Source organism: Talpa occidentalis, unplaced genomic scaffold, assembly GCF_014898055.3.
Source record: "Talpa occidentalis isolate TD23 unplaced genomic scaffold, MPIMG_talOcc4v2.1 talOcc4.6, whole genome shotgun sequence".
Classification (NCBI taxonomy): Eukaryota; Metazoa; Chordata; class Mammalia; order Eulipotyphla; family Talpidae; genus Talpa; species Talpa occidentalis.
In genome coordinates, this window is record NW_023604972.1 from 92,606,327 (window position 1) to 92,632,694 (window position 26,368).

The following is a 26,368-nucleotide window of genomic DNA, read 5'->3' on the forward strand; positions in this document are numbered from 1 at the left end:
CAGGTCAAGAGTAGCTCTCTGGGGTCTGAAGAGTGAGTCTGAAGGATAGTTATGCTGAATGGAGAACTAGCTTCTAGGGCCTCTAGTTGCATAAATTAGAACTCTAGTGGGTACATTGATTTCTTCAGGAATTACTTTAAATGTCACAATACTCAATTTGAATAAATTGCATGAAATTGTCTTTATTTTCAAATTAAGAATTGCAGCTTTTAATTCAAGTCAAATTGTACTGGAGCCATCACATAAGCATCTATTTACAGGTGCTTGACTCATAATTCCAAATTCTGAAAAATACCAATATGACTCAGTAAATTATGCTAGGTTTGCTTTTAAAGAAATCATTATTTGATGAAATATTCAGCCCTTCATAAATGGAAAGGAAACTCACTGACTCTCAGCAGCAGGACATGCAAGCCAAATTATTTTTCTAGTCCTGAGAGTTATTTGTGTAACACGCCACACAGAGAATTTCCTTTGATCAATAAGGTGTCTGGTTAGAGTTGGGTTGTGGCCAGGTGACAGAACTTTTCTGTGCAAAACACTTGTGCATGTAGGGAATGAGCGTATGATCTGACTTGGAAATATAAGAGTAAATGTTTGTTAAGATACAATTTACATTTTACTTATGATTCTTCCTTGATTTCAAAATAAATTAGTAATTAGAATTTCAGATCCTTATGCATCTGTATATTCAGGCACAAAATCCTTGCGCCCCTCACAGATCATGGCACTTCTAAGACAAAATGTTTTAGAATTTTTTTTTAAAGATTTATTTATTTATTTATACAAGCACTGGGTACAGTCAGAAGCGCGGGAGGGCGAGAGAATTCACCAGAGCCAGAGTGGGGAGCAGAGCAGGCAGAAGGACCGAAGAACACTGCTGAGGGGAGCAGCGGGGCGGCAGGAGAGGTCTGCGTGCCATGTGGGACCCTCCTCCAGTGGCCGGGGAGCAGCCGGGGATCAAACCAGCGCTGCAGAGGCTGTGGGCAGCTTTGCAACCTAGTGCTCAACGGCTGCACCACCCGGGAGGCCCTGTTTTAGAATTTTTAAGGAGAAAAGGGATGCTATAGGAATGTGTTCAGCAAAGGCAAACCATTTAAGTATGTCCTGGGTTGCATGATAGTATTTAGGATCTTTGTGGGTAAATATTCATTTTGTGTATTACTCATAACCACACTCCACAGTTTCCAACAATCTCTGTATACAAAATGGGAAGACTCTCTGCTACTGCATCTATACATCTCTGTTTTTAACCATCACATTATTCAGCGTCTAGCAAATTTTAAATACATCTGTGCACCAATGCATTGGGCTAGTCATGTGGAGAGAGAGAAAAGGTCAGGAAAGATTATTGTTCTTGCTTTTATGGAACTTAGAGTCACTATTTTTCAAAAGGGTTTTTCTTTTCTGAATATGAATAATATGAAAAATAACAAACAGTTCTTATAGGAAAATTGAAGTAATAATATTACCTAACATTAAACAAGCACTACATGTGCTAAGCACTCTGTATACATTATCTTATTTAATACTTAGAATAACCTTATGCAGGACATAGTGGGGGGAACAGAAAGAGGAGTAACCACTAATGGGTATGGGGTTTATTTTTGGGGTGATGAAAATGTGCTAAACTTTATTGTGGTAATGGTTGCATAACTCTGAAATATTCAGAAAGACCATTGATTTGTATGCTTTAAATGGGTGAATGGTAGATTATATGAATGATGTGTCAACAGAGCTGTTGAAAAGCTAGGGAATAAGAAAAAATGCCCGTATAGCAGACATTGTCTCTTTATAATAAATTCTACCATTGTTAATAGTTGATATTTTTAATTTGAAAAAAGTATGCATTATTCTTGGAATCATCCTTTTGATATATTAAATTCTGCCTCTCCAAATTATGGAGTGCTATTATTAATAAAAATTAATTATGTTACCTACTTTGAGAGGATGCCATTAGACAGTGCTTAAGATCAGAAGGGCCTTATTCCTGTCCTCTGTGTGAAACATAACTTTCTTGGTAGAGTAAGCTTTTTCTTACTCAGAATAGGAAGGCATAGACACATTCAATTTTAGTAAAATAATCTTACAGACTATCTGTGGGGACCTTTTTGATGTGAAATTAAATTGTGGCTCAGACAGAGATTTTATTACATTTACATGGACCCATAAAATAACTTTTATGGTTCCCAGTGGTGCAAATCCTCCTTAATTTTGTTAATTATTTCCCCCCAGTTATCCTTAGCCATGTCTGCTAATTCAGTATTGATCTTGATACTAAGATATGTTATGGTCTTAGAAATTCACTTGAGTCCCCACTGAATGAAAAGAACTAAGGAAGCAGATCTTACCTGAGGTAATGTTTTGGATAGATTCCAATTAATATTACAGCTGAGGATAGCTGTTCATAGCTGGGCTTATAACCCATCGCAGGGTGTCTGTCCCAAAACAGTCTGAGGAGATGATACTGACCTTTGGTTTGGCCCCTATATTTCAATGTGCCCACCCCACACTAGTTATGAACACCCTCCTACCACTATCAGGTCTTCCGGATGAACCTGGAAAGTGATCTGTTAATCTGGTTGTTTCTATTCTTTTCCATATTAATCCTTTGCAGTTAACCTATTCACACTTTAATTGGAATTTTCTGAAGAAAAAGTCTTAAATTAGCTGTTCTTAACTGCACTATTCAGCAAGTAATTTGTTACTATTGATAGTTATATTACTAATGTTTTTAAATGATTTGCTTTTTTTTTAAATAAAAGAGAATGTGTTCAAGGTCACCTTCTCACTTGCCTCGTGATATGCTTCTGAAAGGGGGAGGGTACAGTTATCACTCAAAATAGGAAGTGGATATAATCCTCCATCAAGAGGTTGCTGATGAAACCTACTGGTTGATTCATTTAATATTACCAAACTTTCATTGAATGCCTACTATGTACAAAGCATTAATCTGAAATTAGTTGTTTTTTCAAATTGTAACTTCAATGTACCTTCAATTTCTGGGTCATCCAATTAATTCCAACATGTTAAAGGACTTTCTGTTTTATGATACATAATTATATAACATAGGCCTCTTGTGAATCTTAATTCTTTCATTAACTTACCTCATTTAACTTATTAGATACCCATTTATAGCTTTGTAAAATGTACCACACTAAAAAGTAATAATTGCAGCCCTTTAAAATATTTTAGAATTCATTCTTTTCATTAAAATCAAACTAATTTCTCCTTCCTCCTGTCTATTATTTTAAATATTGGGATTATGCTGCTTAGATCCTTTTGTCTTATTTCGTTCTCTGTTGTATTATCAGGCCACAAGGATGTCCAGTGGTGTAACTCTGAACACATACTGGATTCATAGTCTTAGACTCTGGTTTAGTGATGGTAGCAATTAACCTGCTTAATATCCCTCCTCTCCCCACAATTACAGGAATAATTAAGTGGTGTGTGTGTGTGTGTGTGTGTGTGTGTGTGTATGAGAGAGAGAGAAATTCAGAGATGATGGGGTGTGTTGCCTGATAGATGCCAGGCCCAGAGTATTTTGTGAAGGAGGCAAGATTTGCTTCTACACCTCCAGCCCCATGTTTCACTCCTTTCCCTCCTGGATGACAACCCCCGGTCCTTCACTTTAATCACATTACTCTCTTTCTTCTCCGGTCATTAAAATGCTCTCAAATCCTGCATTTACACAAAGTTATATAGAAAAATACTTTTAAATGAATTTATGCATTTTTATTTAATAAGCAATTATTTTTTAATCTAAATCTGTTTAATAAGTTATCCCCCATGTTTCTAATTTAAAACAACGACACTTCCACAATCTGGGACAGGTTTTGCCGGGTGGTTCTTCAACTCAATATGGTATCTGCCGGGGCTGGAAGATCAAAGAGTTTCACTCTCCCACTAGGTATTTCCACAGAGATGGCTGGAACAACTTGGTGGTCACTGGAGGCATCTCCCTTTCTCCATATAGTCTCCATAGGCATCTCTTTCTCCATATAGTCTCCACAGGCATCTCTTTCTCCATATAGCTAGCCTGGCTTCCTCGCAGGAGGGTATTCCTAGAGTGACTGGTTTTCTTATACAGTAGCTGGCTTCTCTTAGGGACAAAGCAGAAGCTGCCTGTCCCCCTAAGGACTAAAGGTGGGTCTACCAAAAGGATACTTCTGCCAAAACATTTCAGAAGGTCAATTAGATTCAAACCGAAGAGAAAGACACCATCTAGTCCTATGAAATTGGCATAAATACAGTGGAGGAAGGGAATTGGGAGTAACTATCTCAAATATGGTACAAAATTCAAACAGTACATGGGATACACAATGTGAAATAAGTCTTTGGCACCTTTGCACATGAGACAGCCAGTGTATAGGGTAAATGAAGTTGGTGAGGCTTTGGCCAACGCCTTTGGCCTCTGTGGCTATCACCTGCGGCTTTTCTCTTGTTAACGATGAGGGTGCATGAGTGTGAGGCTCGTGTGCCTGACTATGGATATTTGAGCATGCGTGTGTGTGCATGTGCACGTGTCCATACCTGAGCCTAGAGGTAAGGGATCTAAGGGCAGTGGTACTCAGAGATGGCTATGACCAAACAGCCACGAGAGAAGACCATGAGAGATCACCGGAGAAAGCCCAGAGAAAAGGGCATATAGAAATTCGCAGGGGCTCATGGTGCTGTCTCCCTCCTGGCTGGATACCCCCACTTACCATTAAAACCTGTGAAAATAATGCCAAGGGCCCCAAAATTCTCCTTCAAATCACTAGAATGATTGGTGAGCCTACCCAGTCTGGGATGGTTGCAAAACAAGGTGCAAGCCTGTTAAGCTTCTTGAGAATCCTTCCAGAGACATTCTGTATAGAAACAAGCATATGCTCTCTCTCTCTCTCTCTCTCTCCCTCTCTCTCTCTATATATATATATATGCTTATGTATATATATATTTTCTTACATCAATGATATATATTTGTTTTATCCCAATGCCCAATATCCACTCTTCACTTTTTCATTTCATCATTGTAGAGGCCGGACTGGCCACAGTGCAGGTTTTCTCATCCCATGCAGACCGGGTAAAGGAGGAGTCAGAGTCCTTAGTGGGTTTTTGCAGGTCTTTTATTGGGGTTCACCAGGCATATGGCAGGCAGGGGTGCTGGCTGGGGGGCTGGCAGGCTGGCAGGCCTCCCAGCCCCCAGCAAGTCTTCACTCTATCTGGGCTCTCTGGCGTTCTTTCTGCTGCTTCTCGGCTTCTCTTTCGGCTTCTGCTGCGGCTTCTGCTGCTGCTGCTGCTGCTGCTGCTGCTGCTGCTGCTGCTGCTGCTGCTGCTGCTGCTCCTGGCGTCTCCGTGACGCCGCCCTTAAAAGCACAGTCTTAGCTCAGCTGAATCCCATCTACCTATGCCCACACCCTATTTCAGGTGCCCGCCATCAGGCATGCATTCAGGACAAGGATCCATCATCTATCCTGATGGCGGAAGGGCAGAAAAGCCTGATATTTTCTTTACCCTACAATCATATATCTAGAGGTAGTTTGTAGTGGCAGGAATGGGTACAGTGCAGGTTCTCTATGATCCCAGAAGATGGAGTAAAGGAGGAGTGAGTCCTTGGTGGCTTTTGCAGGCTTTTATTGTGATTTACCAGGTACACAGCAGGCAGGGGTGCAGAGGCCTGGCAGCCTCCCAGCCCCCAGCAAGTCATCACTCTTTCTGGGCTCTCCGGCATTCTCTGGTGGCCTTGTTCTCTGCTCCTCTCGTGGTTCTGCTTTTGCTGGCATCCCCATGATGCCGCCCTTATAAGCCCAGTCTCTCAGCACAGGTGAATCCCGTCTACATATGCCCACACCGTACTCCAGGGGCCCACCATCAGGCATTCATTCAGGACCACAAGGATCCATCATCAATCCCTTTGCCAGCCTGCAGGCTTGCCCCACAACAACCTGTAACAGGGTGGTCCCCAGGAAAAGGGAAGGTTCCAGGTTCCCCCTGTCCCTGCCCTATAACAAACCCACAATTAGCATCGAAAGATCATTAAAGCCTGAAAAATCACTGAAGGCTCTGGACTCCTTAACCCATCTGCCCAGTCGATAGAGAGCCTGCCCTGTGCTTGTTGCCCAAAACAGTAAGTTTATCAGAAAAAAATCCCATAAGTAGACTTTCTGGTTCAAACGACATCAGTGTATATAGTGTTACTAGGTGAATAATAGTGAAGCTGGGATGGCTCTGTAAGTTAGTGGTTCTCCCCTAGGGAGTGTGTATGTATGGAAAGTTTTGTGTGCCATATGTGACCTTCCTGGCCTCCAGGAGGCTCTGTTTCAGTCACCAGTGCTTGGAGTCATACTTCCCTGTCTCACTAATTGAAACTGACCAACTGCCTCATTTGGCAAATATGCATCCTATAGGTCTGAGTGCCAGACTCACCTGTGAATGCCCCACTATACTGTGAACAAATTGGTTTTATCCAGAGTCGTCTAGCAAATGAACAATCATTACAAGACCAGCAACTGGTATAGATTGGTTTGGGCCAAAGAGGGGTCTGTGAATCTCTAGATCCACAAGAACCTCCCTGCTTCTCCAAACAGAAAAGAATTCTGTCATCAAGCATGTCTGGGACACCAAATCCCAACCTGTAAGTCACCCTGCCCTATTCACCATCAACAAGAGCAAATGGATTCAGGAATCTTGCTCCCAAGAAACTTGTTTGACATTGTTTAAATGAAAGAATCGAACCATCTGCTTCCTACACTAATTTGACTGCAGCTCTCTGTTATGTATACCTGTTTAACTAACTGTTTATGGAACTAAGTTTTCTGAGAAACATTGACCAGTAGGTAGGGAATGATGGTGCAGAAGAAAGATCACTTCTCTGGCTCTGCCCCAACCAGTTCTGCAAAGTTGGAGAAGTCAAAAATTATTCCTGTCTCTCGTCACTAGAATTGTTGGGGTTTTATTTATTTATTTATTTTTTTCAATTTTGGCCCTTCCAACATGACTGAGCTCCCCTTTCAGTTTTCCTTATTGAGACAAAGGCAGGGTGTTGTGTCTGACAGTAGACATTGAGGTTTAGTCTATTTATTTGTTCCTTTGAGTCCTCATCAGTCTGTTCTTTAACTGAACATATTCTATTAGAAGTGGATCTGAGGGGTCTGGTTGTGCTTTTAGTTCAATCTTCTTATTCCTGTTGCTCATCACCTGACCAGCCCCAGCAAACCCTCATCCATTCCCACTTTTCAGATAAGAGGAAAAGCTTCCGAGTTCAGTAGGAAGGAATGAGGCTAACCTCAGATGTGTTCATAGCAGGAGATGAATACATCTAACTGTATCTTTGCCTATTTTCTGGATACTCCATAAACAAATTTTGTGCTCAGGGAAATATGATCTGGTATTCTTATATCAAATTCATATAACCTTTACAAATGAGAACAGATCTTCAAACCAGGTGTAGTGTGATTTGTTTTGACTCTTTACTGCCTCCAACTGAGATGTTTTACATATACTAATCTAGAGACAATGAATCCTGAGCTGATTTCATGAGTGTAAGTTATTCCAGCCCTGAAATGAAGGGGCTGCTATGTGTCAGAATACACAGATGCATAGGCAATCAAGAACTATCTAGCTAAATATCTTTTTTTATTAATTTGAGCTTCAGAGGTAAAATCTCCTTCTCAGGAACATCAAGGTGATTTGTGATACTCTCCGCACACCTTTAGATTCACAAGCCAATGGGTACATCACACCAATCTCTCGTTTTCTCATCAGTGGCAGACATAAAACACAGGTAAACTTCATTTTACTCAGATGGTTCAATTAACTGTGAAAACCCCTTGGCTTTTATTATATAGCATTTGTGAGTATTTCATTTTCTTTCAGTTTAAGTGTCAACTAAAACACACACTTACAATCTTGCTACATTTCTTTTAGAAATTGATGCAATTAAATGGTTGAGCTGATTATACTAAAGACAAAAATAAAGAACTATAAAGACACCTGAGCTCTACATTATAGCTGACTTCTCAGGTGTCAGATTCATGGTTTAGAAAGGCAGGATCTGGTTTTGTATTCAAGAAGAACACAGGGGCCTAAAATTGGAAAATGCAAACATGTTTGTTTACTAAAATTTACCTCTTTGCACACATATTTTAAATGCACTTTCCTTGTCTGTTTTTTCTTTCATCCTTACCCATGCAGAAAATTACAGGCATTTAGTGAACTTCTAAGTTAAGCTAAATGTATTTACAATCTTTAAAACATCTTTCATAAAAGGAACCCCCATTATTAAAACAACAACATATCAAACTTAGATTCTCTCATGGACTATTTTAGAACCCATGGGCTTTGTGTTGTTTGGTTTGGTTTGCTTTCCTGAGCTTTGAGAATGTGATGAATCTTTTTGTCTTTTTAAATTATTTTCTTGTTTCCCATTGCCTCTGGAGCTAGTAGGAGCAAAAGACATTAAGTTAAATAACTTTTAATTTTGTCATGTTGACAGCAAACAAATGACTTTAATTGAATTGGGTGTTGTTTGCTTTTGTTTTTGTTGAAAACTGAACTGGTGGAAACAATTTGTTATTTTAGCATCACACAGATACAAATTTTTAAAAAACTGCATTATAACTCATTATACCAATTACAGCTCTTGGAAATTTGCATATGGTTACAGATTAATAATTGCAATTTTGCAGACAGCTTACAAATATAGCATCCCAAACAATAGGTGGTAAATAACAGTCCAGCCTAGCTCCAATCCTTATAGCCCTTCTAAAATCAACTGTGATAGATTAGTGAGATGCTGCCTCCCCTTGCTGTCATTATGAAGATGTAATTCTGCTATAATTATTTAATCCCAAAGGCATTATTATACCTGTTCAGCAGTTTTCAACCATTCACTAAAATGATGTACAACTCCACTGTGATAAATCTAAGAGCGATTTTTTATTAAAGTTTCTTTAAAAGTATTATGTGGAGAAGCTGATGAATTTAAATAAATATTTGGAGAAACTACATAAATATAGAAAAATTATTTTGTTTCAGGATTTGCTCTTTCACTTGTCTGAACTGTGTATAACTTTGAGATATAGCTATGGAAATTTTAAAACACTTAAATCATACATATCAAATTAGAGGGTGTAGATTCAGAATGTTAGCACTAGAAGGGAGTTTAAAGAACATCCAGTTCAGTAACTAAAAATTTTGGAATTTTGAGTTTCTCCTGCATGGCTTATTAAAACAGATTGTTGTGGGCCTCCCTGGTGGTGCAAGGGGTTAAACACCGCACTATGAAGCAATCCGCAGCCTCTGCAGCACGAGTTCGATCCCCGGCCAGCCAGAGAGAAACACACATGGCATAGCAGACCTCTCCTGTCTTGCCCGCTGCTCCCCTCAGCAGTGTATTTCAGTCAGTCTGCCTGTTCTGTTCCCCACTCTGTCTCTGGTGAATCCTCTCACCCCCCGAATCTCTAGCCTGTACCCCAGCTCTTATATGCATAAATAAATCTTTTTTAAAAAACCAACAAAACAGATTGTTGGGTCCCACTCCACAGAGGTTATGATTCAATGGGTATGAGGGGTAGAGGGGAACTTGAGATTTTGCATTTCTCACAAATTCCCAACGATGTTGATGTTTCTGGTACAGTGATTCCACTTTGTAAAACAAATTTGTTTTATAAACAAGGGGGTCAAGCCCTAGAGAAGTGGAACAGTATGCACAGGGCAAGAAAGGAAAGAGATCAGAGGCCAGAAACCTGCTCTTAGATTCCTCTACTGAGACTAGGTTGGCACTGGGGAGAGACATATAACCCACACCATGGCTGGGGCACAGAGAAAACAATGCCCAACAGTCATGGCAACAAACAGACTATGGATGACATCATAGAAGGATGAGGGAAAGCTGTGTAACATACACAAAAAGGGCACAGCAAAGGAACTAGGAAGTTGAAACCAGATACTGTCTGAAGTTGCATGGAAGTAGGCGGTCACCTGCAGAAACAGGACAGAGCCACAGGGCAGGTTTTCTATGATCCTAGCAGACGGGGGTAAGGGAGGAGTCAGAGTCCTAGAGCCCTCAGTGGCTTTTGCAGGCTTTTATTGGCATTTACCAGGCATATGGCAGGCATGGGTGCTGGGGGGCCAGGAGGCTGGCAGGCCTCCCAGCCCCCAGCAAGTCTTCAGTCTATCGGGCTCTCTGGCCTTCTCTCTGCTTCTCTTGTGGTTCTGCTTCTGCTTCTCCTTCTCTGGGCTTCTGCTGGCATCCCCGTGACACCGCCCTTAAAAGCCCAGTCTTAGCCCAGGTGAATCCCATCTACATATGCCCACACCCTACTCCAGGTGCCCGCCATCAGGCATGCATTCGGGACTGCAGGGTTCCATCATCTATCCTAATGGCGGGAGGGCAGAAAAGCCTGTTACTTTTACCTTACCCTATACCACCATGGAAGGAGAGTTGATTAGAAGTAACTACCTGAAAATTCAACAGTATCTCAGAGAAAATGCATACTCTTCTCTCCAATAAAATCTGCCTTTCCTCATTTCATATATCCTATCTATTTAGGGGCTCAAGATCAAGACCTTGGGAACAACCTGCTTCCTCTTTTCCCTCCTCTCCCACACCTAATCCTCCAGCAATCCTGCTATTTTCACTACAAAACATATCCTAAATGCATCCACTTCCCTGTCTTCACAAGCACCTCATTAAGACACCATCATCTCTCTAGCACATCTGCAAGTTTCCTAGCTAATCTCCCTTATCCCATTCTTGATTACCTGTAACTCATCTCCCCTCAGAACCCTTACCCTGCAGCCAACCTGATCCTTTAAAAACAAATTCAATCACGTAACTTGCATGTTAAAGCCTTTCAGTAGATTTTTATTGCATTTAGTAGAACAATGCCAGATCCTTTATGATGGTCTACAAGCCCTCCATGATCTGACTTCTGTTTACTCTCTATTCAGTTACCTCTGTCAACTCCTGTCAATCCCTGATTTCTCATTAATATCAGTTGCAACTTTCTTTTTGTTCTGAGAACATACCAAGAACAGTCCTGACTGAGGGCTTTGCACTAACTATTCCAGTTACCCAGAATGTTCTTCTTCCCCAATATTTACCAGGTTGGTTGCTTATTAGCTAGATCATGGTTTCAATGTCACTTAGTCAAACACCACTTCTTGAGAACTAGATCTAAAATAATCCATTCTATCTCTCTGCCAAGTTGACCCACTTAATGTTCTTTCAGCATCTGAAATGATCTTATTTCTTGGTCTAATTTTTAGTTATCTATCTTCTACCAAACACAACCATCAAAAAGCAAATATAAGCTTTATTTTTCTGGTTTATTACTATATCCCTAGTATTAGTTCCTGGTACATAATAAATGCTTGACAAAATTTTCTGAATGAACAATAGGACTCTAGTCATAGAACTTGGTCCTGGAAACTGCACTGGCATGAAGGCAGAATATAGATTCAATGAACAAGAGAGAAATCTATTCACCAGACCTGAAGAATGAGGTAGCACATAGAACTTAGGAATAAGACAGAAACCCCATTAACAAATCTAAATTTAAAACTAGTTAACAGGGGCCTCCCCAGTGGCGCAGCGGTTGAGCACTGGGTTGTGAAGCTGCCTGTGGCCTCTACGGCGCCAGCAGCCACCGGAGGAGGGTCCCACATGGCACGCAGACCTCTCCTGCCCCCCATTGCTCCCCTCAGCAGTGTACTTCGGTCCTTCTGCCTGCTCTGTTCCCCACTCTGGCTCTGGTGAGTTCTCTCACCCTCCCGTGCTTCTGACTGTACCCAGTGCATGTATAAACAAAACAAACAAACAAACAAATAAATAAATGAATAAAATACATGCCTCTTTAAAAAAAAAAAGGAATATTAATAAATAAATAAATAAATAAAACTAGTTAACAGCAAGGACTTGGTTTGGAGTAAGAAGAGTAATTTGTCCAAAGTTAATTCACTGATAATCAAACTTATTTGTTACTTTCAACTATTTTGGATCCACTTAATTCTGTTTTATGTTAACATCTGAGAAATTTAAATTGCCTCTGCTTGCTGCTGGAATTGGAAATGGATAGGAGATGAGGGGTAGAAGGAGAATTTATTAAAAAACATTTATTACACAGGAAGCATTCTTATACTATTTACCTCTTTATTGTTAATAAGGAATTATTCAAGCTTGGAAAACAGTCAAGGGTATAGTTTCATGAAAATAAAAATAAATTATAAGATAAATATAGTTATAAAAATATATGCAATAAAATATTGGTTGTTGCCATCTTAATTTTCTTTTTTTTGTTGTTTTACTTGGCCAGTTGTCTCTATTCTCAGCAGGACTCTCTGATCCCTTCTTCCAATAGTCCTCTGGAATTCATTGTTTTTGTAGGGTCTCATTATATCTTTTTTTTAAGATTTATTTATTTATTTTTAAAAAATGAAATTTATTTGCTACTACCCTATTTTTTTTTTTAAAGATTTATTTATTTATTTATTTATACAAGCACTGGGTACAGTCAGAAGTGCAGGAGGGTGAGAGGATTCACCAGAGCCAGAGCGGGGAGCAGAACAGGCAGAAGGACCAAAGTACACTGCTGAGGGGAGCAGTGGGGGGCAGGAGAGGTCTGCGCGCCATCTGGGACCCTTGCTGGCGGCCGATCGAACTGGCACTGCAGAGGCTGCGGGCAGCTTCGCAGCCCAGCGCTCAACCACTGCGCCATCAGGGGAGGCCCAAGATTTATTTTTTATACAAGAACTGGGGTACAGGCCAGAGGCGTGGGAGAATGAGAGGATTCACCAAAGACAGCGCGGGGAGCAGAACAGGCAGATGGACTGAAACACTGCTGAGGGGAGCAATGGGTGAGACAGGAGAGGTCCGCTGCACCATGTGGGTATCTCCCTGGCTGGCTGGGAATCAAACCTATGCTGCAGAGGCTGTGGACAGCTTCACAGTGCTTCACTCAACCTGCTGCACCACCGGGGAGGCCTGGGTCTCATTGTATTTTTAATTCTTAAACTTCTTAAGATGCTCAGACTCCTTGCGAATAAAAGTACATTTTTCTTTATAGGTCCATCCAAAATCAAACAAAGCCAGGAAATTGATCAAAGCCATTGAGCCAAATACTCTGGTTTGAGATTTGGGTCCTAGAAAAGGTAGACATAGAACATGAAGTTGGTACTTTCCTGCCATATTCAGGATGCCATTGAAGAGCCTATTGAGGATAGGGATGCAGTTGGTAGCACTGTTCCTCAGATATTCTGATTGGATGCTGTGATGCCCTATGCAGAGCAAATGCCATTCAAGTTGCTACTTTCCACAGGGTGGAACAAAGTTCCTCTGTTCTGAGTACTGTGGAAAAGGCATTCGAGATGGAGATTGAATCCCAAATTAATAAGCAGCACACATCTATAATAGCCAAGCTATAGAAACAACCTAAGTGTCCAAATATAGACCAATGGATCAGGAAGATGTGGTACATATGCAAAGGAATACTACTCTGCTATAAAAATAGACAAACTTGTCATTTGCAACAACCTGGTTGGAGCTACAGTGGATTATGCTACATGAACTAAATCAGAAGGAGAAAGACAGGGGCCTCCCCGGTGGCGCAGCGGTTGAGCGCTGGGTTGCGAGGCTGCCCGCTGCCTCTGCGGCGCCGGTTCGATCCCCGGCTGCTCCCCGGCCACCGGAGGAGGGTCCCACATGGCGCGCAGACCTCTCCTGCCACCCGCTGCTCCCCTCAGCAGTGTACTTCAGTCCTTCTGCCTGCTCTGCTCCCCGCTCTGGCTCTGGTGAATTCTCTCACCCTCCCGCGCTTCTGACTGTACCCAGTGCATGTACAAACAAAAAAAAAACAAACGAACAAACAAACAAATAAATAAATAAAACATGCCTCTATAAAAGAAAAAAAAAAAATTAAGAAGGAGAAAGACAGTATCAGATGGTGTTATTTATATGTGGAATATAGAGAAACCAAAGGGTCAAATAAAACAAAACTAACAACAAGCCTAGAAAGTGAACTCTAGAACTGAGGCTTACAGAGGAGGAGGGGGAAGGGATGACAACACAGAGGAGCGGGAGCACAATGGACTGCATGCATGTAGACCATAGGTGTTTTGGGGTGGGCGTGGTGTGGTAACATTACCTGAAGGGGGAGATCCTATACTTCTAATACACAAACAGCGTTGTGAAGCAATGTGACCTCAAAAAAATAAAAGCTGCAAAAATCAAAACTGATACATAGATATGATCCTATACCTCTGAATAATATGCAGTGTTATAAACTAATATTACTGCAATTAAAACCCAAAATTGATCACATATGGTAGTTTCATGCTAATAATAGTTCTATAATCTGTGGTTATAACAAGACATCAATTCATAGTCAGTGTGCCATAAGTAGTCCCATAAAAGTCCATTTTGCTACATATTGAAGAATATCTGAAAATACATTTGATCTGGCATTTTAAGAAGGACTATTTTGAGTTTTGCTTAGTTCACAAAGGAAATGAACATTTTTCCTTTAGAAGTCCTAAAGTTTATGCGTTCTTATACATAGATTTGCATTATTTGGGGTCTCCATCTGAAACAGATAGCTTGATTGATTAGGTTAGTTTGGTTGTAGAGACTACATCATTTTGGTGAGTTATTGTCAATGGTATTTGGTAACATAATCACAAACTGGTATTTGTGAGCAATTTGCCAGAGATGGGAAAGGAGAAATAAAAGCAAAAGAGAGTAAAATCTAAGATTTTCTTTTGTTCAATGTTTAAACATTTTAAAAGTTTTAGCATATGGGCTGTTTGTGTGCATTTGCATGAATGTGGTTGTTTCTGTCTAAAGGTGGACATCCAGAAACAACTCCAGGGTAGAACATCGTGTAAATGTGCAGTGGCGACTAAAAGAAAGAAACTGATTTCATTGTTAATCATGGCTTTTTATAGGGATTTGAAAAAAAAAAAAAACTTGCTTTTTCCTCAGTTACTTTTTTGTTGTTAGTGGTTAGTGAACAAGAAATTTAATGGCATGATTCAGAGCAAGAATGGACTAAAGAGGACTATTTTTAAAGAAGGGATTTTGAACCTGGAGTTCATAGTTTCCTTGGGGTAGGGGTTAGGGTAGGGGCAGGGATCTGTGACTCGAAGTTGTATGCCAAATTTTCCATGAAAATCTCTCTGAGAAGAGATAAGATCTTCAAAGGAATCCATGACTCATAAAATATAAGTGCTCTCTTAAGAATACCAGTTTATGGTAGTAACTTACCATATTGAGGATTTGGGCATCTAGAGTCACTTAAAATCACTGACAGGGGGGCCTCCCTGGTGGCCCAAGGGATTAAGCATCAGCACTATGAGCAATCCGCAGCTACTGCAGCATGAGTTTGATCCTGGACCAGGGAGGTGACACACATGGCGCAGCAAATCTCTTCTGTCTCACCTGCTGTTCCCCTTAGCAGTGTATTTCAGTCAATCTGCCTGTTTTGCTCCCTACTCTGTCTCTGGTGAATTGTCTCACACACACCCCCCACACGTCTGGCCTACACCCCCAGCTCTTGTATGCATAAATAAATACTTTTTTAAAGATTTATTTATTTACACAAGAACTGGGGTACAGGCCAGAGGTGTGGAAGGGTGAGAGGATTCACCAGAGACAGAGTAGGGAACAGAACAGGCAGACTGACTGAAATACATTGCTGAGGGGAGCAGCAGGTAAGACAGGAGAGGTCTGCCGCACCATGTGGGTATCTCCCTGGCAGGCCAGGATTGAACCCACACTGTGGAGGCTACGGACAGCTTCACGGCACTGCTCTCAACCGCCTGTGCCACCAGGAGGTCCTAAAGAAATAAATCTTTAAAAAAAAAAATCACTGACAGGGAGTGGTTTTGGGCAAAATGCTGACATAAGTGAAGATCTAGGACATTGTGTCACCGGCTATAGTCCTTCCCCCAAGGCAGAGTTAAATGAAGGCAGGTATGAGAGCTGTGCTTCTAGTCACTGAATTGAGTTAGAAAGACCAATACATTGACTAGACAAACACTACAGAAGTGGAACCACCAATTGAACTCAGACAACAAAGAGAAGTGCTCAGGGTAGCCTGGCACATAGTATTTTGGGTCTAAGCCTTATCATGTTCTCAAGAGACATAAAAACAAACAAACAAAAGCCACACACAAAAAAAATGCAACTGCCATCACTTAGCAGGTCAGACCTTCATTAATGAACCTAGCAAAGAAACAACTACAGAACTCACAGCTAGCTTCAAAATAACATTACCACTTTACCGTTAACTTCAGCTAATGGCAGTAACTGGATGCTACCATATTGAGGACTAGGACCCCTAGAGGCACATGAAATCACCAACAAAGTGCCTGCTTGGGTGAGTGACTTTGGGTGGACAAGCTCATGGTTGTCCATAGGTTCCAAGATACCTATGGAACAGTTATTATTATTTAGAGTTACTCTTTAAAGTTATTGGGGAAGGAAGATGAATAATCCTTACTCTTGAATAAGATATCAAGCAACAGAATCCCAAGACAACCACTTAGTTTTGTGCAGTAGTTGAGTCCCTAGAAAGTTGTGTTTAAAGAGAATGGTTGTAGATCAAAGCAAATGTCAAATGAAAGGCAGGATGCAGAAACTTGAGGCTAATTCTTTGCAAGAAAAAAATATTCTTTTTTTGTAATGCTAATAATGACATCTTTTTCTCTATGTTGTAAATATAGAGTGCTATCGCTATGAGTTTTAAAGTCAGGTTATTCCAGTACCCCTAATATGTGCATATATATGCACAGAGATTCATCACGATAGTCTTAACATTAATTTTCATGTAATTTAAGGACCTGCACTTTCTACTTTGAGAATCTTTCTGTCCTGTAAAGGAAATGAGTTCACTCAACTACACACTATCAGGCAGACAGGTAATCAATCAGTGATCACACATATCAGTTCCAGCTGAGCTCCTGTCTATTGCTAAGATGGTTACAATAACCTCTAACTGTTCCATGTAAGTAGAAATGGCCTCTTAGATGTCTACACCAAAGGTTCGGACAAGGAGGTTCAACCTGCCAGTGGCAGTAGCGTTAGTTTTTTTCAAGTGTGTCTTTGTCAGCAGTATTTTTAAACATGGGCTCTACCCTGTACTATATTTTATTGCTAAAAGCATCTTTATACTCCAGTTTCAGGGATAAAAGGCAATTTTTAAAATGTCATGACGGGAAGTAATTTTTCAAGGTTTTCATGACGGGACATAAAATTAAATTTAAAAATATCCAAAATAAGGCCTAGCTCATCAAGATTAGGACTTTCATCTGTGTTTCAGGACACTGGAAACTCTCCTCCAACGAATATTGCTAAGTTGACTGAGGAAATATTTTCAGCTTTTACAGAAAATTTACAAACTCAAGCACACGTGCCTAATTTTAAAAGCTGTCATTAACTGGCTTCTCTAAGCTCGCCTTTTCAACAGTTCTCACATGAGATGTAAGAATGCCAAATTCCAAACTGTTGAGGGAGTGGGCTTCAAATGGTTTTACCCAAGCCAGCTGGAGAGATGCCTTGTCATATGGTTATTAGGGTATTGTCCCCCAGAAGGGCACTCCCCAGGACCACATTTCCTTATTAGGAATATGTCAATAGCAACTAGTGACAATCAGATGAGGGTAGATTAAATCGAAGAAAGAAATGTTCCTGTTTTTAGTGAAAAGATGGATAATCTAGGGATTTTGGAGTAAGAAACCTCATTATAAAAGTCCTGGTTTTTCCAAGTGTATTTGTGTGTATGGGAAAATCAGGCATTCCACGTGTTTTCCCTGAATTTCTACTTTGTGAAAGAGAAAATATAACATGGTTCCTTCCTCAAAGATTAGAGTGGCCAAATACTCAAGGAAGGCAGAATCTGTCGTTGGTCTCTGATTCACGTGGCAGCCATTCCACTATCAATGAAACTTAGAGCTGTTACTTTATATGTTCATGTATGAATAGTGGCAATAAAAATAGTATCTCCATCATAAGGTTGTTTAGGGATCAAGTGAGAATCATAGAGTCAACAAGCGTCTGGCACATCACAAGTCCTTTACACTATATTTTTATTTTTATTTTTTTGTGGGACCCTTGCCGCAGCCGGGGAACGAACCGGTGGCGCTGCTGACAGCCTCGCAGCCCAGCGCTCAACCGCTGCACCACCAGGGGAGGCCCTATTATATATTTTAAATAAGAAAAGTTTGAGGTTATTTAAAAGTACATAATTACAAATGAAAAACTGTCTTCAGAACAGAAATTCTAAAGTTTCAGGAGATGTAAACAAAACATGTAAAAAATTCAGAGAAAAATATGCTATTTATATGCTATTTGAGCCATAGTAGAACAGAATTGTTTTGGGAGATTGCACAAGGAGCTTTTGAAGTCACTGTTTGGGGTACTTGCTTAGGATCCTACTTCTGAAATCTGGGCATAAGTTGATGAAGTCCTTGCTTAGAGTAGTGATCCTAAACAGTAGAGGGAAGAGAAAGTACTACCAGCATCAATGAGAAAGAATAGAAATATTCTTTAAAGGAATTTCTCCTATAATTTGGAAGGCAAATGACTATCAGAAATAGAATTCAACAAATGAGGCAAATTTTACAAAGATTTTTTCCTAGGAGTCCAAAGAATGTTCAAGTACAAGAGTACTGTATTTTCCAAAGTAGGGCTAATGGTGTAAAGATAGAGTAATAAATACTCAGAAGTTAGTTTACATGCTGCTTATTTCCAATAAAAAAGTAGGAGAGGGAGAGGGGCCTCCATGGTGGCGCAAGGGGTTAAGATGCAACCTATGAAGCTGCCCCCAACCTCTGCAGAACAAGTTCTGCAGCTGGCCATGGAGCAACCCACATGGTGTATCAGACCTCTCCTGACTTGCCCCTGCTCCCCTCAGCAGTGTACTTTGCTCAGTCCACCTGTTCTGTTCCCCACTCTGTCTCTGGTGAATCCTCTCACCACCACCACCACTTCCTTCACCCCCCCCCACCTCTAGCCTGTACTCCAGCTCTTATATGCATGAATAAATGTATCTTAAAAAAATAAAAAAAAATTTAAAAGTAGGAGAAATATAGGGTTAAGGGATGAGAGGAAGTAATATACTACAAAGGTAGGTATCATACTAAGCATGGGATTTAGCTCTGAGCTTCCTGGTAGTCAATGCAGAAAGGAAAGCAGATCAGCCATGATGTTTCCACTCCAAAGAGAAGAAAGCAAACCAGTTCTGCAGGAGCAGGAAACCTTTATCTTGTCTTTGAAGTCTAAGAAGTTGCAATTATAACTAGATTGCTACCAGTTTAGGAAAGGGGTAAAAAAAAATTAAAGCTTGGATTTCTTTTGAAAAGCCTAAGTCTGGTGGCTTTAGTTCTATAAAGCAGTCTGTGATAATGCACTCCTTATCTGAAGTCTCAGAGATCAGGCGTATCATGGAATAAACAGTTTTTGGTAAAACAAATACACATTATTAATGCTATAGAAATCTTCAAACACATGATTAGATTCCTGTCTAATCTTTGATACAAACGAATATTTGTTTCTCCAGTCTCAGCGAATTATGGTCCTCATTTTTTAATTCTTGGAGATGGGGGACAGTTCCATCAAATTCCAAGTCAGCTTGCCCCTGCCTAGGAAATAGAGGTGGCCAGAAGGGTTAGTAGCCTAAAGGGTCCCAGCCACCTTAAAACCTAGTAGGGCCTTTCTTCAGCTGCTTTTTCATTGCACTTGAATCCCCTGGAAAATTCAGGTTTCCTTGGTGGGGTAGGGCAAGTTTCTCCCTCCAGAAGACACCTTTCCCAGGGAAAAAGAGGCAGAGGTAGAGGGGCAGAGTGAAAGGCAGCTTTTGTCTTTACACACCTCCTCCCCAGGCCGCCACAGGGGTGGGGCGACACACTATTTTTTACAGCCTATGTGAGCAGCTCTCTGGCCGTGGAAATCTAATTTGACAGAATAGGTAAATAAAATCAACTGTCATCAGCTCCCATTTTATTTACTGGACGAGGTCAATGTTTTTAAGCATCAAATGAAATAGGTATTGGAAACGGATTTCAGAACGATTTGACGAAGGCAGTTCTAAAAGTTGGTTTGCTTTAAATGCCCCAAACACAATGCATTTGCAAAAATATCTCCAGCGAGCCTAAGCTAATACCTTAGCGAATATATTTGGCCGTCCCGCACCATTTCGCTGGTTCTGGGAACCAGTTCGCTCTCCCAGCGAACTGGACCCTTTCGCATCTGCTTTTCCCCCTCCTGGTTCTGGGCCGGGATCGCACCTGGGGCCCGTCCCGTTGGGGGCGGGAGGGCAGGGCCGCAGGGCGCTCGCTCCTTTCTCGGGCTGCGTTCCTGCCTTCCTTTTGTTTGGTTGCCTCCTCTTTCCCCTTGGTTGTTGATTATTAGTATTTTCCTAGTTTTCCAAACTAATAAGTGCCACTATCAGGCAGTTGGAAGCTCTCGGAGGCTGCAGGCTTTGCCGCTCGGCCTTAATTGATATTGAACGAGCTGCTGGTAGACGGGAACAGGGCCGCTGCTGGATAATTTGCAGTTTAATCAGCGTTTGTAATGAGAGCGGCTGATTAGGGCTGTTGGAAATAAAAGAGAGTTACAAGGAACGTCTGTCAGAGTCCGGTGATAATTCAGGACTAATTGTGGTGATTAGCGCAAACTGGATGACTTTGGGCTTTGCTAATGCAAAGAGAAACGTGCAGGCTCCAGCCAGGGACCCCTCGGAGAACAGTGCACAGGCTGAGAGCAACTTCGCTGAGCCATTTTCCTACGAGGCCCCCAGCAGCGCCAGGACCAGAGCAAGCAGATGTTGGCGCCCCAGTGTCTGCTGCGCAGCTGGAGGGGTGTGCAATAGGGACAGGAGTGGTGGACACCAGCCCCCGGCCTGTCCCAAGGAGCTTTCCCGGGCCCGGCTACCTCCGCGTGGACGCCTCTCGCTGCCCCCACCGCACATTCTCAGGCCCATTTTCCCCACCATCCGCCTGCCCCCTCCCACTTCACCTCCACTCGAACCCCTGCTCTAGTGCGCCAGGCTCCTGACCCAGCTCCACACCAGACCACGCAGACACATCCTGCCCTGTCCCCTCCCCCGACTCCAGCCTCCACCCACCCGCGCGCCTCCTTGCGGGGAGCATCCGAGCTGGCAGGATGCTGGGACTTGCCTCCCCTACCGGGTCTCCTCCTCCTGCCTCTCCTCCTCTGAGTGCTCTTGGCCCTCACCTGCCTCTCCAAGAGAAAGGCTCTCTCCGCTCCCGCCCGCCCCGCCCCAGACCGTGGCCCGGGGGTAGCTGTCCCGCAGGCTGTGCCAGCCGGAAGAGCACAACCCAGGAGCGCGCAGGCGAGAAGTGAACCACCGCTTATAAACGGTCGGAGTTCTCATTATTGAGGAGTTTCATAACTCTTTAATTCATTTTTAATGACGGCAATAAACATGGTAGTCATTTTGGAACAATAGCTAAAAATCATAGGGCCATTACTGTCCATTAAAACAGTGTTTACAGTTCAGTGGAGGTTCACGTGCCCTGTAGTCATTCATATCAGCCAAAGGAGAGATTTATAGGTCAGAAGAATGGCTTTCTTTTATTCTTTATATAATATAAAGCTTATTGAGCAAATGGTGAAAAAAAAGTTCACTTGGCTTTTAATCCTGTGAATGAAGATTAAATAAGGAGCTGTTGCCTGGCGCCTGATTTCTATTTGATCAATAAATCATCAAGTGCTTTAAGTGCTTTATTCACTATCAAATTAAATGAAAAATACTTTAACCTGCGTCCCTAGTGTCGTTAGATAAAGCTAATAATATTTTCTGTTATGTTTCCATTCAGGCATTTAACACTCAGAAAAATCTACTAGGTTTTGCACTGTCTATTTATAGATACCACATACCTACAGGCATAAGGAATGTTCACCATTAAGGGTGAGCTTACTTGTTTTTGGGATGAAAATCTAGGCTCTCCTAATTTCTGCAGAATTTCAGTAACCAGCCCAAACTAATATAGCTACACCTTAAAGATCAGGTGCAGGTGCAGGACTTCAGGCTCCACAGGCATCAGGGGGGCTGACTCTTTTCTGTTGTGTTACAGGCTTGAAATAACCTTTTACCTGAGTGTTTGCCCTTTTCTCTTTGATTCCACCTCATAATACAATAATAAATCTAAACAATGGGCCCAAAGGGACAAATCTATTATTTCCCAGCTTTTCCTGTCCTAAATTAGATATTCTCTAATATGATATATTTTACACATAGTCCTTCCCTGCCTTTGAAGGTACTGTATGGTCAGAAAGACTATTACACACCTAGAACCATAACTGCAAGCTCTGCATTTTTAAAAGATAACAGAATTTAAATATTATATTCAAGGACCAAACGATGTTATTCCACGTGTTTCATGAAAGAAAGCATTTCCCTTAGTGTGTACATTTTGGAAAGAGTTTGTTTTTCCTTTAATGCCTGGGGTAACCTGACTCTTGGCTTTAAAAAAAAAATGCAATCGAATGATATTTGTGAAGTTTAATTGCTAACTTAGCAGCTTGGTCACACCTCCCAACCCATTAAATGATGAAATCTCACCTGGTTAAGGATACAACACTGTGGCCTCAATGGCGAATGCCTGATTATACAGCCAAGCTGCTAATTTACCAAACCCCCCGACCAGGGAGGCCTGGACGGCCACCACTCACTGTATTCATGCGGTAGCTAAGAGAAGGAACCGTATTCCCTGAGCCGCTTTCCAGCTACCCACAGAATGAGAAATGTAAAATTAGTGAAGATGTGTGCATGAAGGGAGACGAGCAATTAGCAAGGAGCGGGCGCCCGCTGGCCCGGAGGGGGTCGGGGAGGGTGAGTGGGGAGACGAGGGCGCGAGGGCAAAGGGCTCCCTTCTTAGCAGCCTGCGGTCTGCAGGCCTTGGCGGTAGCGAGGTCAACGCTTGTGCAGCAGCCCCCCGCTGCAACCGCGCCCAGTTAAGAACAATGCCGCTTCCTACCAGCCCAGAGCATCTTGCGTCTCTCCGCGACTTGATACCCACCCAGGCTGCAGACCCACGACGCGCCCTGGAGCGCACATACACTTTGTCTTTGTTTCCCTCCAGTTTGGTCCGACAAAATCGTGTTAAGCATCCAACAACAGCAAGCTTAGCAACTGGTAGCACCTCTAACAATAGGCTTCAGGTACTAGGCTATCGATTTTAGAGGGAGGATCTGAAGCCCCTAAAATCTTGGAGCTCCTATGCCTAGTACCTCATCTGCAGTCTCTCCTGTCCCCCACTTCTTCAGTTCCTAGTTCCCAAAGAGCCACTCTTCTGGGTGGCTGCATGGCTTGGCTGCTGAGTACAAAGCGAGTCGTGCGATCTGTGTTTCCCTCTGCCTGGGGTGCGGGTGCGCATAAACTGGATATTTACAACAGGAGTGTGCGCACGCACTTCAGTCTGCGAGGGCAGGTATCTTTGTATAGATTGTTACCTGCAAGTGGAATCACATGCATTTGTGCAGGTTCGAAAGCCATTTTGCAATCGCACTGTTGCTCTGAGATTAGATGAGGGGGCCAAGGAGAAAGCCCCTCTTCAGGGCCTTCATGGCTACACTTACTTCCTCTTCTCCCAGCTCCAGGAGGCAAAACCAACACTTTCCTCACACATCCTCCCTTAAAACCAACCAAACAGTTCACAAACCCTTATTTATTTGTTTGTCTGTGGTTATTGCCCATGTTATTAATTGCACCCGGGCCTTCCTTGCTCTTTGAGAGAGCAGCGGTATAAATTGGCTCTAATAAATATTAGCCGCTAGATTAGGCGAGGTGAAGCTGGCACCGCGCTCTATTTTCGACCTGTAGCCTCTGCGAAGCCGCCAGTTCTGCGCCAGATTAGCCCCATCCATCCAGTGTCAATGGTTGTCTTGTTGAGAAAATCAGTGAGTAAACAGGGCTGACAGAGAGGGGGCCCAGCTGATTACTCATACAAATAGACTGCAAACTCCTCCAGGAGAAGCTGTTTCCAGAGATGGGTTTCTCGCATTGACAAGGCTGCTTCTCCCAGGATCCTGTGTCCTGCTGTTCCCACTTTGTCCTCCATCAATCACACAATTGTGTCCGGGATGTTTTATAGAGTCACTTAATATCCCTGCCTTCATCTCTATTCACTTAGAGAATCATCTGCCATCAGGGCTAAAGGCTTTCTGCAGGATAGGACTGGCGACACACCCGGCAACAATAGCTCTGGTGGAAGCAGGACCCCAAGCCCTTTCTGATGCTAATAGAACAGCCCCAGGATGTTCCAGTGCTAGGCCAGCCTTTATTGAAATCTGCCATTAGCCCTTTGTCCACCACATTAAATTATCCCCTGGGTTGGGCCATGATAGGGGTGTGGAGGCCACAATAAGTTTTCTTTAGAAATTATTTATTTTCCCTTGAAATGGTTTTGGATATGAGAATTGGTTGTGATAAGAATCATGTATAAATGTTTGCTCTCTTTTTTGCAAGAAAGGGGAAATATTTTCAGGTGCAAGTCTATAGATTAATTTTGACAATTATTCATTTCTTTGCGTTGTTTGAAGAATTGTCCCAACCACCTTCCCAACTCCCCCTTCAACCAACCTGTCCAGTCCAGATAGAGAAGGATTAAATGAAATTTAGTCTTAGTCCAAATACAGAGCATCTTCTAAGCAGAGAATTTCCACAACTAAGAGGCCAGCTGTATACAAAATCACATTTTACGGGGAAATTTTAAAGACAGAAGGAAGAATTACAAGGTATCACTCTTTAAGTGGCTCATCTACAAATTAGATTGCTACACAATTAATCAGAAAGTTAATTAATGAGCAAGTTACTAATTAGGACATTTAAAACCAGTGTGTTTATAGTCCCTTGGTTTAAAAAAAGCCCCTGTAGTTAATTGGCCCCCACGCTGATCTCATAACTGGCAGTGAAAGTTACAATATTACAGATGTATTTATTATGTATAAGTTCTGGATATGTCACCACTGCATACTGTACTCCGTAACTACCGGAAATTTGACAGCTAATTGGGAAGGCTGGCATTAGGAAAATATAATCAGACTAGTATATGGAAACCATTAGGTATGTGCACAGATTTTGAGTATAACTGCACTTTTTTCCTGGGCAGGGACTTCAGGGAGGACAGTTAAGTTTTCTCACTGGTCTCTGGGTGTTAACGCTTTCAGAACCTCTGGTTTCATAAACCTTCATAAGGATTGTGGTTTCTCTGGAGAATTAACTGGAGACCGAAAATTACGGGACAAAATCAGGTTTTGGAATTTGAACACCTGAAGTTTTCCATTCATCAAAGTAGAGTGACATAAGAAAAAAATGAGGTGTTTTTTCTTTTCAACATGTTTAATACTATAGTTTATATTAAAACGTGGATCTCCACTGAGAATTTTTAGAGCATTTGCAAAGGACAAATGCCAAGTTAATTTCATTAAAAAACAAGGACACAGTCAGGTGACCTGAACATTCCCTCTATTTATTGTATTTTCCACCTGGCTAGTCCCTGAGGTATTACCTCTGCTAAAAGGTTAAGGTTCTCTATGCTATATCTGTGGCCCCTACAGTCCAAACCCCAGGCTACACAGAAGGCTTTGCTTCACTCTGGAAAGGAAGGCAAGTTTTAAAGCTGCCTGAGTCTCAAGGAGTACAATTTCCACCTCTTCTCCTCTCCCTCCTGTCTGTTATGTCAATCAAAACTCCAAACCAACCAGGCTCTTTCGCTGAGACTGTGACCTGGACACTCTGCCCCTGCAAGGCCTCAGTTCCCTAACAGTGACCTTCTCTGGAGAGGATGCAGATGAGGAGCTAGGTAGGCTGGAGGAGGCCCATCTACCTCCAACCAACCTGTCCTCTCTTTGGAGTTGGTACTGGACATTCTAGATTTCTTCTATGAGGAGTAATAAGAATTCTGAGGCCAGAAAGAGACTTTCTGAGAAGAGGCCATGCCCAGTAAGCAATCTACTTTAATCTTTAGCTACAGAGGAAGATAGCAAGACACACACACACACACACACACACACACACACAGCCACAAATGCAGGTTACCACAGCGAGGAGAACACACATTGGTGATTTTAATGAAAGAGGTTCCTGTACCACATTATTAGCAATAAATCTACACCATTCTTTGTTGGTTAAAATCATTATGATCATCATCGCTATCATTACTGAACTCATTATTCTTGTGTTACTATCAGAGTAGATTTATGATAATACCCACCATTACGCCTGAGTTAAAGAAGGTGTAAAGGTTTGATTAATAGCTGCTTTCATGTTTTAATACTCAACATTTTCTCACATTTTTTCTAAATAAGGACCATGATAATTACAGACTGTAATTACTGCTTTTGTTAGGAGTGTGTAATTAGCCA